The sequence below is a fragment of the Otolemur garnettii genome, unplaced genomic scaffold (genome assembly GCF_000181295.1).
Source record: "Otolemur garnettii isolate 467f Iridium unplaced genomic scaffold, OtoGar3 scaffold00018, whole genome shotgun sequence".
Classification (NCBI taxonomy): Eukaryota; Metazoa; Chordata; class Mammalia; order Primates; family Galagidae; genus Otolemur; species Otolemur garnettii.
The window spans coordinates 8861848-8877236 of record NW_003852413.1 but is presented as its reverse complement, the minus strand read 5'-3'; the positions used below and the strand labels follow the sequence as shown (position 1 = coordinate 8877236).

The following is a 15389-nucleotide window of genomic DNA, read 5'->3' as shown; positions in this document are numbered from 1 at the left end:
TGTTAATATCTGCCCCTGACTAGCATGTAACTCACCAGACAAAGCTTAAATACAAGCCTTGATCTCATTTACAAAGCCAGCGGTTCCCTGTTGCAGAGATTGATTCTAGCCACTAAATAAACCCAAAAGAAAACTGTCTGGAAGGCAAATAGTTTTTCAGACTAATCCTACTTCACCTCAGCCAAGAGGTGACCATAAATGCCTCTAAAGCTCTTCGTACTGATAGACAGTGGAAGCTCAGAGACTTTGTCTTTCAGGAGCCGCAGGCTGGAAAGCACAGCCTGTTTTGCTTCTCCCATCCCCAGCGGGGCTCTAAGGAAGATGGAGTCTGCATGAGGTTTAGAAAGACTGCATAGAGAGAGGAAGGGAGAGAGAGAGGCAGAAAGTGCCACTTCTGCTCTTTAAACATTCCGATGGGCAATCGCTTGTCCCTGGGACACCCTTCTGCCCCAGATCTTTGCATGACTGGCTCATTCATATCACTCAGGCCTCTGCCCAAATATCGCCTCCTTAGAAGGGCCCCCTCCAGTCATGACTTCAGGTGTCCCCACTTCCCTGTCATCATCTAACACAGCGTTCTGTGAACTGGACACAGCAGAGACACATCCCAACTCCCCCTGTCTCAGTGAGAAGAGACCCTCACTGATGAACACTCCTGACCATTGTCCCAGCCTATCCGCAGAGCAAGTGACCTGATTGGTGGGTGGGAGCCCTGGGTCTAGGTTTCCTGAGTGGGATTTGTTAATTTGCTTAAAGTCTCTTAATGTCAAACACCAAATCTCAGAAAAAGTCCTGCTCTACAAATCCAAACTGCCCCTCAAGAGACTGTCCCAGGAAATAGAATGGAAGGAGGGAGAGCTCAGGTGAGCCCACTTGGCTTTAAGCCAGTCAGATCCTCCAACCCTGCTCAGATCATGATAAATCTCACATCAGAGCTGTACCTATCTGCTATGTCCTTTGCTCAGTTGGCTTAAAATCAGGCAGAGACTCCTGAAACCCTTTCCATACGTGTGTTTATTTTGATTTCTCCCCCATTAGAACAGAACCACCACAGTCCTTGGTTTTGCACACCTCTGAATCCCTAGTCTCCAGGAGGGTATCCAGCACCTAGTATGACTACAGCAAACACATAATCATTATTAAGGATCTTCAGTGTGTGACAGATGTCTCACCTTATCCCTTCAACACCCTTTGTGCACGATGTGATTAAGCCCATTTTGCAGATGGAGAAAGTGGGATTCAGAGACACTGACAGCTGATCAGCATAAAGTCAGGCTCTGAAAAGCAGGGGTTCACATTCTGTAGTTCCACCCCCCAAAAAACTGCACAGTCAGCCCAACACTGTCAGCAGCAGTCATTTCAAAAGGGAAGAGCAATTCTCTCCTTATTTTATTTGACAAACTGACTTTCAACCTACCTATTTCCAAGAAGTATCCAAGTCAGGAAGAACTAGAATACCCAAATAGACCTATAACAAGTAAAAAGAAATTGAATTAGTTAAAAAGAAAAAAAATCTGAAAAACCTTCACGTGAGGAGGAGCCCAGGGCCAGATGGCTTCATGAATGAGTACACGAGGAGGAATTAACCATAAGCCTTCATAAGCTCTTCCAAAAAGCAGAAGAGGAGTGACCACTTCCCACTTCATTCTACAAGGCCAGTAAACTAAACTAAAACAAGACAAAGATGTCACACACAAAAAAATTACCAAGCAACATCCCTTACGCATAGAAGCAAACTGTCCTCAACAAAATACCAACAAACTGAATCCAACAACATATAAAAAGGTCATACCCCATGGCCAAGTGAAATATATTCCAGAAATGGAGAGTTGGTTTAACACACAAAAATCAGTGCGGTACTATGTACACCCTATTAATTGAATAAAGAACAAAAACCATATGATCATCTCAGTTGACACAAAACACATTTAGCAAAATCCAATACTTTTCCATCATAAAAACACTCAACAATCTAGGAATAGAAGGGGACTTCCTCCTCCCTGACACAGGTATCTATAAAAAATCCCACGACTGATACCGTACTTAGTGTGAAATACTGAATAGTTTCTTGTCAGGAATTAGACAAGGATGTCCACTCTCAACACTTGTATTCAAGGTTGTGCTAAAGGGTGTGGCCACAGCAATCAGACAAGAAAAGTGAATAATGGCACCCAGATTGGAGAAAAGAAAAACAAAACTACCTCTATTTAAAGAGGACATAGCTCTTTCCAGCCAGCGCTGAGTGATGGGCATCTCTCGTGACAACTGGCACAAGCCCCACAAAACCAGGGGCAAGAGAAAGGGCTAGCACAAGAAGCGGAAGTATGAGTTGGGGTGCCCCACTGCCAACACTAAGACTGGCCCCCACCACATACACACAGTCACCTGCGGGGAGCTAACAAGAAATACCGTGCCCTGAGCTGGGGCCACTTCTCCTGGGGCTCAGAGTGTTGTCCTAGGAGAACAAGGATCATTGCTGTCATCTACAACGCACCCAATAACAAGCTGGTTCGCCCCAAGACCTTGGTGAAGAACCGCATGGTGCTTACTGACAGCACGCCACAGCGACAGTGGTACCAGTCCCACGGTGCACTGTCCCGGGCAGCAAGCAGGGGGCCAAGCTGACTCCTGAGGAAGAAGAGATTTTAAACAAAAAAGATCAAAAAATTCAGAAGAAATATGAAAGGAGAAAGAATGCCAAAATAAGCAGTCTTCTGGAGCAGCAGTTCCAGCGGGGCAAGCTTCTGGCGTGCCTTGCATCAAGACCAGGCCAGTGTGGCCGAGCAGATGGCTATGTGCTGGAAGGCAAGGAGCTGGAGTCCTAGCTCAGGAAATCAAGGCCCAGAAAGGCAAATAATTCCTCCTGTCTCTTGTCTTAGCACATGTAATAAAGGTGTCCATTGCTCTAAGATAAATAAGTAAATAAATAAATATGACACAATAATAAGCATTGGTGAGGACATGGAGAGACTGGGACCCTCACACACTGCTGGAGAAGCCACGTTGGAAAAGAGTCTTGTGATCCTCAGAGGACTGAACACAGAGTTAACATATGACCCAGCAGGTGGTGCCTGTGGCTCAAACGAGTAGGGCACCGGCCCCAGATGCCGGAGGTGGTGGGTTCAAACCCAGCCCCGGCCAAAAAAAAAAAAAAAATGACCCAGCAATTTTACTCCTAGGGGTATAACCAACAGAACTGAAAAACATGTTGACACAAAACTTGTACTGACATCTTTGCAGGAACATTGTGCCTAATCGCCAAAAAAGCAGAAACAACCCAACTCTCCAGCAACAGATGAATGAATAAAATGTGGTATATACGTATGATAGAATATTACTCCCCCCTAAAAAGGAATGAAGTACGAATACATGCTCCAATGTGGATGATCATGGAAAGCTAAATTAAGAAGCCAGACACTAAGGCAGCTAATCGTATGACTCCAAACATGTGAAATGTTCAGAGCAGGCAAATCCATAGAGAAAGGAAGGAGCCTAGTGGTTGCCGGGAGCCAGGGGACGGGAGGAATGAGAAGCGAGTGCTAATGGATCTAGGTTGTATTTTGAGGAAACTATTCTGAAATTAGACAGCGGTGATGAAGTCTAACAATCACTGAGTGGCACTTTCTAAAAGGACAAACTTTACGGAATGTCATAGCTCGGTAAAGCTGTTATTAAAAAAAATGATTTGAGATGCCCTCAGCAAAACATCTATAAATCACAATCAAGATTATAACACAGGACAGAGGTGGAGACAGAGAAAGGGAGAAGGGAAAGAACACGGCTCTCACGCAATGATTAGAAGACTCCTTTGCTGAGGGTCTGGCCTGGCTTCCAGCATTCCACCTGAACCCTGAGAAAATAAAGGCACAGTTGGAAAAGACTGTAATTTTAATGTTACCTAAGCCAATAATGCAATAATACCAATATCACTGGAAACGTGTACTAAAACAGGTGGCACAGAACATTTAATGGCAAATGGTGAGATGTAGACATTACTAACACCAGGAACCGAGCGCTGACCCTCTGCCCTCCCTTCTTGGCCATCTGAGTCACACGGTTGAAGGGCATTTCCGTATGTGCGTCTGATTTCATGTTAATCACACACTGCCCTTCTGGTTCGCCTGTGGCTTTTGGCCAGGCATTCAAAACTCACCTATAAAAACGAAAGGGTGGGGTGTTCTTTCCTGTTCTAAAACCTATGGCCTGACTTAGTACAACCCAGGCAACCGGGAGCGCGTGAAGCATGAAGGTCTCGGTCTCTCTCTCTCTCTCTCTGGCTTTGAAGAATTTATATTTCTTCTAATGGCCACAAAGTCAGAAATAATGAGTCATGTCATCATTAAACAGTATTTATTGCAAACCTAAATGCAATTTTACAGGGTACTAAACTAGGCAGTAGAAATACACAGAAAAAAGCAAATGTCACATCTTTCAATCTTCCTCCAAATGCCCCTTTCTAAAGAGCTCTGAGCCCCTGTTTAAAATTACAGCCCCCCTCTAAAAATGGGATTGTCTCAAATCTCTCTCCTTTTCTTTCTTTGTAGCACTTGCTTTCAGGAGATGGTATAATTTACTTACTACATTATTACTTATTGCCCGTGGAACTGGATTTCTCTAATGTATGCTCTGCACCTAGCACTGTGCCTGGCCCAAAGTAGACATTACCTATAGATTTGCTGACATAATTGAATTAATTAGGTGTGGATCCACTTTTTTTGTTGTTATTCAACAACCTATGTTTTTATTGAAAGCCATTCCAAATTGGCATGTGTATGTGTCCACATGTGTTTAATCGGGCCACAGAAAGAGGTAACATAACAGTGATAAGAATGTGGGTTCTTGACTATGAGTCCACCTCAGCTGAGTCTGAATCCCAGCTCTGTTGCCTGATAAGCCTCAGTCTCCCTATCTGCTGAAATGGGCGCAGTAACAAAACCTACCTCATATTTTTGATTTTTGATGTGTCTGTCTGTGGGTAAGAGAGAATTAAATAAGATGGCGTATTTAAAATAATTAGCACTGTGTCTGCAATAAAGTGTATACTCCATGGATATTAGCCATTATTATTAACTAATGAAAAAAGAGGGAAAAAAAGAATGAAGGAAGCAAGCAAAGGAACTAAGGAGCCCAGCGTCAGTCCCAGACTTTTGTGAGCTCAGAGTCCAGGAATCCCCTGTGCTACCCACAGACTGTCAGGAAATTCTCCTGGAAGCCAACAGACACCTTAGCAGACTGATCAAGATGGCTTATCCAACATGGAGTTTTCGGTGTCTCTCTTCAAAAGCTTCTTATAAATACAAACGTATGCGCTCCAACATGAACTTTCGTCTCCCGTGTCCAATGCTCCAGTTCTTGTACCCTCTAACTATCTCAGCCGATGGTTGGACTATTGGAGAAATGAACGTGTGTAGGTAGCGTTCTTGACTGACGTCAGAGTTTAGTCAGAGGACAAAGTTGGAGAGAGTCTCCACGCTCTGTGAGTACTACAGGTTGTCTACCTTGCTCCTTCCCGATGGAGTTCTGATTTTGTCCAGGACTCACGCCGTGCACAATCCCAGACTGGCATCCTAATTAGTGCCAGCCAAACAGAATTAGGTTCCCCTTGGCACCTGTTACTGCTCTTGGGAAGGGGATTGGTGAATATGATATAAATTGGCCCAAAGAGAGACATACTTACAGTCTGTGGCATGTTGAAGATGACCACAAAGAGTTTGCTCCTCCTGTCACTGAGAGGTGGAACATAATTCCCCTCTCCTTGAATCTGATGTGGCTTTTGTGACTTGCTTGATCAAGAAAATGTGCTGGAAGTGGCATTCCTAGACTTCTGAAGCTGAATCATAAGACGGCATGCAGCATCTTGGAACACCCTCTCTGGGATCCTTGGGCCAAGTCATCTGAGATCACTGCTCTGGAGTGGTCGTCGGTAGATACAGCAGACACCTGCTCCAGTGAGGTGCCAGAGGTATGAATGAAGACATCTTGGACCCTTGGGACAAGTCATCTACCAGCTGAACACCTCTTAGGGGCTTCCATTGATGCTATGTGAAATAAAAGACTTGTTAGTCTAGCCTGGGCCAAAATTCCTGGCCTACAAATCTGTGAAATACTGCACAATGTTTATGGTTTTGAGCCAGTAAGTTTTGGAATTTTTTTTTTTGAGACAAGAGTCTCACTTTGTTGCCATCAGTTGAGTGATGTAGCGTCATAGCTCACGGCAACCTCTAACTCTTGTGCTCAAGCAATTCTCTTGCCTCAGCCTCCTAAGCAGCTGGGCCTATAGGCACCCAAAACATGTCTGGCTACTTTTCAGAGATGGGGCTCACTCTTGCTCAGGTTGATCTTGAACTCACGAGCTCAGACAATCTACCTGCCTCTGCCTCCCTGAGTGCTAGGATTACAGGTGTGAGCCACCGAGCCCAGCCCCCCAGTTGTTCTTTATACAGCAATAAAATGAAACGTGCAAAAACCATGCTCAGGTGAGAGGTTCTTCTTTCCTCTGTGAACAAGGAAGCAGGTAGGCTCAGGGATCACCAGGAGAGATCTAGCAACTTTGGGGCTGGGGGAGCTAAAATGAAGGAATCTGAGTCCTTGATGACTCCATTATCTGTTGGATTAACCTCTCACTATGTGAAATAATACAACGCGTCCTCAGTATTTAATACAAGGTTGGGGTTTGTGTCACCTGCAAGGACAGTGTCTTTGTCTAATGATAAGTCAGGGTGTCTGCACTGGGCTGAAACCTGGGGGCCCCAACCCACTCTGGTACCGTTTCTGCTGTGTGATCTTAGAGAAGTCACTCAACCTTTCTGGACCTGTTTACTCCACCTTGAATGTGGAGAGAATTTTTCCTGTCTTACTTCACAAGCTGCCTTTAAAGAGATACCAACAAGACGTAAAGGGCCTCTGGGAAGGGTGGGGGTTTATCATCCTGGCTCTGCCCTCCTGGATCTTGAACTCTAAGAGGTTTTACAACATCCTTTTATGCACATCACATCATTTGAGCTTCGTGTCAAACCTTAGGTGACAAGTATGGGCATTCCCTTTTTATAGATAAGGAAATAGGTCAGGTGTGTTGAGTGATGTGCCCAAGGTCATGTAACAGCTGAGCGGTAACACTGGGGCCTGAACCCGTGTCATCTCAGTTTTGGTCATTATCACATAACCCAAATCATCACCCTGGCAAGTTACTAAAGAGTGCCCACCAGAGACCAGAGAACAGTGATTTGTTCTTACATTGACACACAATGACTCCATTTATTAACTTGCTTATTGAACTGTTAATAAACTGTGAATATGTCCAATTCTGTTTGTTGAGCTGAAAGTCTCTTTATGCTAAGTTTGTTTCTAAAAATAACTGCTGTTTAATAATGCCGGAAACGCACATTCTTCTGCCTACTACCCTCTCCTCCTTCAAGAGGAACACTCCCCCCCTCATCCCTCCACCCTGGGCTGAGGGCCTCCTCCCTCTCCCTGGCCACAGCTGTCAGGTTCAAGGATGGACATCAGATTTCAACCAATCCAATCAGAGTCCCACCCTTGGGATTTTTGCCAACTCAAACTGAATGAGGGAAACACTCCCTCAGTGAGAACTGCACGATGTAAATTCCGAAGGCCAGTAAGTGCTTGTTTCCCCCAAAATGAAGAAAGCAGGTCTGTGACATGAGAGGACGAAGTTATGTGCAGAGAAAAGAGGTTCCACGTGTGTTCAGAAGGTGGCCTATGCTCTTTCCAGCAGCCTCTGATAGTTCATTCTTTGTTTTTGGCCCCAGAATCCTTCTTAGGATCCCTACTCATTACAGTGGGAGAGCTCATTCTTGCAACTGAAAGTCCAGTTCCCGTTGCTGGTGCTAAGTGGTCATGATAAAGAGTCACGGAGACTATACAGATGGAACTGTGATGGGAGCAGGGTGCCCACGCGTGCACATCCTTACATAGACTGATACGCCCCTTCAGGTCCTGAGGATGCCTCAAGAAACTTCAACTACAGGTTCCGCTCTCTCTCCTACAGTTCCCTTCTGCTTCGTGAGGCTCCACCAGAGGACAGAAAACGGAAGCAGAGACTCGTGTCAGTGTTAAGAGGAAGCCTTGACATCTTCCAGAAAAGTCAGTAGCAGATGGAGGATGACAAAGAAGAACTTGGAACTGTTACAAAAGATCAAGAACCAGAACGTTAAAGTTCAGAGTGACGGAGACAATCTAGAAAAGCTGGGAGTCATTTCTGCTTCTAAGGCTTCCCTAGTGTAATGATCATTCGCCCAATTTTTATAAGGCCTCTGCTAGATCAAAAAATGTCATGAGTGAAAGGGGAGACATGGGATTTGTTCAGGGTGTTTTGACCCTTCAGTTGTGTGTGAGTCAGGGTACTAACGGGATAATATACATAGATATGTATATATAATATATATGCATATATAAAGACACATAAACTATAACATATATGTATATATACATGCACACATATGTATATACATACACACATGTACACACACAAGGGCACTGGAGAGTGTTTCAGACAGGAATTATATATTACAAGATGAGCAGAGCTCAGGGAGACCCAAAAACACAAGTGCGGGGCTTTGGGGCCAGTGATGGTGGGATGGTTTGACTCCTACAAAGTCAGGAGGGTGGGGAGCACAGAATGTGACCAGAATCCAGGGACAGCAGCCACTTATGTACTGCCTGCCAGGAACCGAGGCTGCTTTCCTTCCACCCCCTAATCTCACCCCACCCCACCCCCTGCCCCGGGCTGGACTCAGCTGGAACCCAGAAGGCAAGAGAGCCTACTGATGCCATCACACAAGGCAGCTCCCAGGGCACAGACTGGGGCCTGGCAGGGCAGAGGGGCCCCAGATAATAAAGGGAAGAAATCCAGCCCATATCTTAAGGGTTCTTTCACCCCAGGAATCACTGGGAGGTTTGCTAGGGAGAGACGCCTCCCTGACTTCCCATCCAGCTCTGAACTTCTGTTGCTGGCCAGCTTTGGGACATCTGCCTCTCGCACTCAGCACGTCCAAACCGGAGCACTTGGTTCTGATCCTTGGCTGCACCTCTTGACGTATTGGACTGTTGTTTTTCTAGATCTCTCCTGAGGTTGCCCGCCCTCCAAGCCTCAGGGCCGCTTCCACTCTGCTGTCTCCACTCCTGGCCCACGATCCTGTTTCCCTGTCTCACCCAACTTGTCTTTTCTCGTTCACTTCTTTCTGGACTGTGGACGTCCACTTCTGACTGGCGTTGCTACATGCTTCCCTGTAGGCACACCTTGCACGGCACAGTCTGATTCATCGGTCTAAAGCCTCCTGCGTGTCACAAAACCTCTGCCCGGGTCTAAACCACCCCAGCCTCTGGTCACTCCCCAAGTGAGCTCTGTGCTTTCCTCGTGTCTCCGAGAGGGAAGAGCTGGAGGAGGCTGTCCTTCCCCCTTCTCCCCTGAAGCCTTGCAGGCTTCTTTCGCACTCCCCTAACTTGGATCTTTCTTCCTCCTTGTGAGATGTACACATCTCATCCTCCTTTCTATAACCATAATTCAGGGGCCTGCGTTCTTTCTGCTTTTCCTTACCACACTGTAAACTTGAGGGCCACAGCCAGGCAAGCCCTGTTCATTTCTGTGGTTGCCCCTAGTACCTGGCCTAACAGCTGGCTCACAGTAGGCGTTTAACCCCTGTGTATTGAATGAATGATGTGACTGTGGATGGGGAGATTGTCCAAAGGTCATAATCCAAAGGTCATGGATTTCTGGGTCTGTCTCTCTTGTCTACACGATAGAAATCAAGGAAGGCCCTACTGGTTGTGGGGCATATGGCTAAGCCCACAATATACTTGGACTGCTTTATGAAAGCACTTTTCAAACAGCTTTATAGCACATCCAGCCACACACAGTTGGGAATAGATATCTGGAGATTTATGGGCCCATTAAATGAACTGGAGGACAATAGGCATTGTGTTAATCACACAGCGACAGACCCGGGGCGCCTAGACCATCTCCACGGGAAACATCAGCCTTCAGGCCCCGTGTAACCCACGACTCACCAAAAAGCACCCTGTGAGGTACACATGAGCCTCTCTTCCGGTTCCCGGAGTCAGCAAGAAGAGTCTTAAAGCCTTAAGTCTGAGATGACCCGTGCAGGTCAAGGAGATGGGGGCGGGAGAGAGGAATTGTCAAAAGTGCAGTGATTTAGTGTCTGTCTCTTTCTTCCTCCCTCCCAGCTTCCCTCCCATCACCCGGCCTCCTGCACAAGGAGCTATTGAGAAGGGACAGAACAAACGCTCCCTTATGCAGCCTCCACGGCGTGGCTCCCGGCTTGTCCGAGACAGCTGCCTGCAGCACGCTATGGTTACTCATTACCCGGGTTCCCAGGCAGGAAAAGGAGCAAACTTAATAGACCCGAACTAACCCATGGCTCAAATACTCCAGCCATAGATAAATAAATAAGTCAGGTGTACCAGGGGAAGGAGAGGGAGGTGAGGGCAAGGGGCGGGTAGGGGTGGCCGTGCCAGTGGACTAATGGGGAAAAATCTGGAGTTTCTCAAAGGGAAGGGGAAGGACGAGGGAGGGAGGAAACTCTCTTTAGAGAAAGGACAGAGGGGTGTTTGTGCTGCTTGCCCGTCTCTGCTTGCAGTGTGGACTGGAGGCTCTGGTGGCCACTTGGGGACCTTGCGGATAAAAGGGACATTGAGGGGAAAGGAGAGGAAGGCCTAGTTCTCTGGTGTGAGATGGGCTAAGGGTCTTGCCTTCCTCTTGGCTCTCAGGGGGAAGGGCTGAGTCCACAGTCATCACAGCTCCCACAGCACAGATGGGAGGGCAGGAGTGGACAGAGAAGCCAGTCGCACCCCAAATTTTAATCTATGCAAGTGGTTCTCAGCTGGGGCACGTTTGCACCTGTCACCAGGACACAGGGGCAATGTCTGGAGACATTTTTGCTTGTCACGACTTGGGACCCAGCACGGTGCTGGCATTTAGTTGGAAGAGGCTCAGGTGATACCCAATACTCTACAATGCACAGGGTGGGGGCTCCCTAATAAACAGTGATCCAACCCCAGATGTCCAAGTGCTGAGACTGAGAACCCGGTTCCACCCTGGGCCACCCCTAATTTTGCAGGTGGCATCAGCTGGTCCATCACAGTTCCACAAATCCACCTAGTCTTCCAGGGCAATAATGGAGAAAAATCACAGAGCCGCACAGGCAACAGTACACACCTTTAGACTAACTCTGTGGCCCTGAATGCAGAGCAGACACGACCCCCAGCAGGTAAAGAGGGAGGCCTGTCCACACAGCAGGGTCCCCAGTCCCTGCCCGGCATTTCTCAAACTGGGCGGAAAGGGGACACATTTCACTTGGCCTTAGAATTTCTGCCAATCTCCGTGTGTTCAAGGCTCGGGAGGTTGCATTTTCGGTTTTGGTTTCTCCCAACTGGATTTGGTAGCTGAGTGATTTTGCACTAGAGTCTCACTCTCTCTGGGCCTCAGTAAAGTCAACAAAGGGAGGGACAGTCCTCAGTCCCCACCACTGGACCACTGCACAGTTTAATAGAAATTTAAAGTCCTCCCAGTAGTCCAAGTGTGAACCAGTGATGGTGGCCCAGTGATGGTGGCCCAGGGCCCACGACAGTGTGGACAATTTCAAAGGCCGGTACAGGGTTATTTTCCAATGTGGCTGTGATAGCCAAGTGTTGGGGAGCATCTAGCACAACCCTCAAAGTATTCCCAGGAAGTCCACTGGGCTTTCCACAGCTTTCCTGGGGTACAGAACCTACCAAGGGTCAATGACTGTGGTAGTCACAATAGTGCCTTAAAGCTGCGCGTGAGGGAAGGGAGGTGGGGAGGAATGATGTGTGATGCCTGTGTGTGTGTGTGTGTGATGTACATGTGTGCACTTGTGTGATGTGCTGTTTGTGTGTGTCTGTACCAGCTGATCAATACCAGAACAAGACAACCAAGGAAGATTCCAGAGATAAGACTGTCCTGCCACACCAGTGTGCTGGGCAGCTTCGAGACGTTAGGAGACCATCTAGAGCAGCGGTTCTCAACCTGTGGGTTGGGACCCCTTTGTAACAATGAAAATACATCCTGCCTATCAGATATTTACATTACGATTCATAACAGTAGCAAAATTACAGTTACAAAGTAGCAACAAAAATAATTTTATGGTTGGGGGTCACCACAACATGAGGAACTGTATTAAAGGGTCACGGCATTAGGAGGCATTAGGGAGGTTGGGAACCACTGATCTAGAGCAAAGACCCAGGAGGAGGGTACCTGAGTTCAATTCTTGTTTCTGCTACTTAGAACCTACTGACCTTGGGCAAGGTATTTAACTTCTGCCAGACCCAGTATTCTCCTCTCTATAAAGGAGTAATACAAGTGCCCCCTCGTGGGTCACAGGAATCAGTGAACCCACGTAAAGCACCTGGCACTGGGCACAGAGCACGCACGCAGGAGATGTCAGCTCTTGCGATTACCACTGCTTCAGGAGGCAGTTCTGCCTTTAACCTGATGCCGCCTGCTCCCTTCCCTGTCTCTCAGCACACCCCACCCCACAAACCCCCCAGACTGGCCACAGAATCCTCTCAACTTCAGTTGTTGCCCCTCCATGGAGACGTTGGATCGCAACACTCCTGGTCCAACTAGCATGGGGAAGGAACAGGGTGAGCTGATCACCACCATGCTGCTTCCCACGTGCCTTGGGGACCCCGGAGCGTTCCTTGGTGGCCCAGAAGACTGAAAAAAAGTCTGGCTGCAGTTTCCCCCTTACTCCTGCAGCCAATGCTTTCCCCTCCAGACCCCCGAGATGCCTGCTGAAGGAACTGCCACAGTAAAGTACTGACAGGGCGCACGGCCAGCCTGGCCTGCCCGTCCCTGCTGGTGGGTGGGCCTGCGCCGCTCCTCCCGCCTCCCTGTTAGCTCTCCGCTTGCTTATCTGCTGCTGGAGACAGAAGTCTGAGTTTAATGGTGGCAAATTAATTACTGCACACCACAGCCAGCTCCTCCCTGTGCACCCAGCAATCCTCTTAACCATGGTGCTGAGGCTGAACTCACCTTTGGTGAGTCCACAGGTGAAGGCGTTGAGCAGGGTGGGGATCCCAGTCAGCCCCACACCCGGAAGCAGCTTTGCGAAACCCGCCCTCTGTGGAGCCTCTCCAGCCTTTGCTGTTCCTACCTCGACCAGAGAATAGTTTCTAGCAACACAGCTGCATTAAAACCCTTTCCTTGGAAATCCACGGATGGTGCTATGCTCATAACTCACCTGCACTTCACCAGCGTGTGCAAGCACCTGTGCCCGGTCAGAGCCGCAAGGTGATCTGTGTTGAATTAATGCAGGAGCACAGGTTACAGACCTCTCCTAGTTCAGTCTATTTTACTGCATAATGGTTGAGAGACACAAAATAACACATGCGACCCGTTTGTTCAAACATTGCTAATTGCACTTGCGTCTGGGGCACTGTTGTAAGCTCTACCTCCTAACGACTCTGTGGGTGGGGCTCTGTTGCCCTGGAGGCCTGTTTTACAGATGAGGCAACTAAGGCCCAGAGAGGTTAACACACTGCTCACCCGTCATGATTTGCCCAGTACGGTGGAGAGTTTCTGTCTACAATTGCCGGTCAACAATGTGTTAATACAACAGCTGTTCCTCGATTTATTTCTCCCGGCCCCAATTCCCAGCGGTCCCAAATTCAGCCTATTTTATTATTTCTCCCCACCTCATCGCTCAGCTGCTTATAATAGAGAATCACTTAGTGCCGCTAACATCTTAACATAGTGTGGACTGGCAGTTTTATGCAGAAACTATCCGTGTTACCAGGTCACTCGTGACCGGTCAGCCATGTGTGAAAGTCACTTTCCCAAGACCCCAGCAAATGGCAAACCAGGACTCAAACCCTAACAGAGTCCACGTGCCCAAGTGGCACAGTAGGCTCCCCCACCAGGCTGCTGCCCTTTCGTGAAACAGTAAAACTAATACCTGGAATCCACCACCCCACAGGAGGGCAGGAAGATGACTGTGCCCCGGCGGTCTCTGTGCAATCCTGTCTCTTGTCCTCGTCTCTCCTCCCCAGAAGGACAAACATCCTGGATTTTGTTTATTAATCTCTTCATTTTTCCTTGTGGTTGTAATATACAGAGGGTGCCAAAAAAACATACACACATTTTAATAAAAAACAGTATTAAAATCATAATACTCAATATATACCGATCACTACTGTTGCCTTGTATTTTTTTTTTTTTTTTTTTGCAGTTTTTGGCCAGGGCTGGGTTGGAAACCACCACCTCTGGGATATGGGGCTGGTGTCCTACTCCTTTGAGCCACAGGCGCCACCCTGTTGCCTTGTATTTTGTATCTAGTAGCGCTCGTAATGGCAGAAGTCAAATGTGACTTGAGTATTACAATTTAAATACTGTTTTTGTCCTTCTTAGAATGTGTGTACTTTTGGGGAGGGGGCCTTTGTGTACGTAGTATATGTATGCGTCCCTAACCAACACATGGCTTGGCTTTCCTTCTGAATGTCGTGAAGACGTCAGTGTGGCATGAAGTCTGCGATCTCTCTACCTGAAGTCATGAACGTGCTTGCCTGTACTTCCTCTCTATGTCCGGGTCTTCCCCTCAGCTCAGCACTTCTGAGTCTAATCTAAGCTATTTTAATTTATATTTGGGGACACCTCAGGTGTGAAATGCCACAGGGTTTAGAAAGCAGTTCTTCGTCCATCATCTTTTCAGCATATAATCTGCACTCTCTTCTGTTCCTATCTCCTTGGAAGGCTCTCTACAAGGAGGACCATAAAAATGGAGCCCATATCGGACAAAGGGTTTCTGGACACTTTTGGGCTGCCTGGGGATGTGGTTTGGTGCTGAGATCAGTATTTCTTGGATGTTCCATGGCTGATGGGCTATGCACAGTTTTGCAGTGGGGCTTTGGAGCCAGGCTGCCCAGGTTTGAATGAATCCCCCTGGGTCAGCCACTTATTTGGCACAACAGTGTTGCAAATGAAACACTTGGGAGCTCAGCACTTTAGGAGATTCATTTTTTCCTGCACTTACAGGCCTGCAGGCTGACTGGGGTTCTGAGATTTAGGATTGACTCAGCTGGGCAGCTTGGCTTCAGGACGCCTATTGGCTGACCTTAAATTCTAGGCTACTGGCCACCTTTGCTGCATAACTAACTACCCTAAACTTAGTAGCTTAAAACAACAGTGATGAGTCATTTCTCATGATTCTCTTGGGTTGACTGGGTTAATCTCCCGCTGGACTTGCCTGGGCTGGCTCACGAGGCTGGAGTCCAAGACAGCCACGCTCACCTGCCTGGCAGCTGGTGCTGGTTGTCCATCGGGGTTCCATCAGGGTTCCTCCATGCTCTTCCATGTGCTTCTTGTTCTAGAGCAAACTCAACGAATTTCCTCA

General features: G+C 47.6%; 1 pseudogene; it reads left to right on the top strand.

Moving 5' to 3' along the window:
• The first annotated feature begins 2245 nt into the window (after nt 1-2245).
• LOC100960251 lies at nt 2246-2825 on the top strand (annotated as a pseudogene).
• Nucleotides 2826-15389: the final 12564 nt, after the last annotated feature.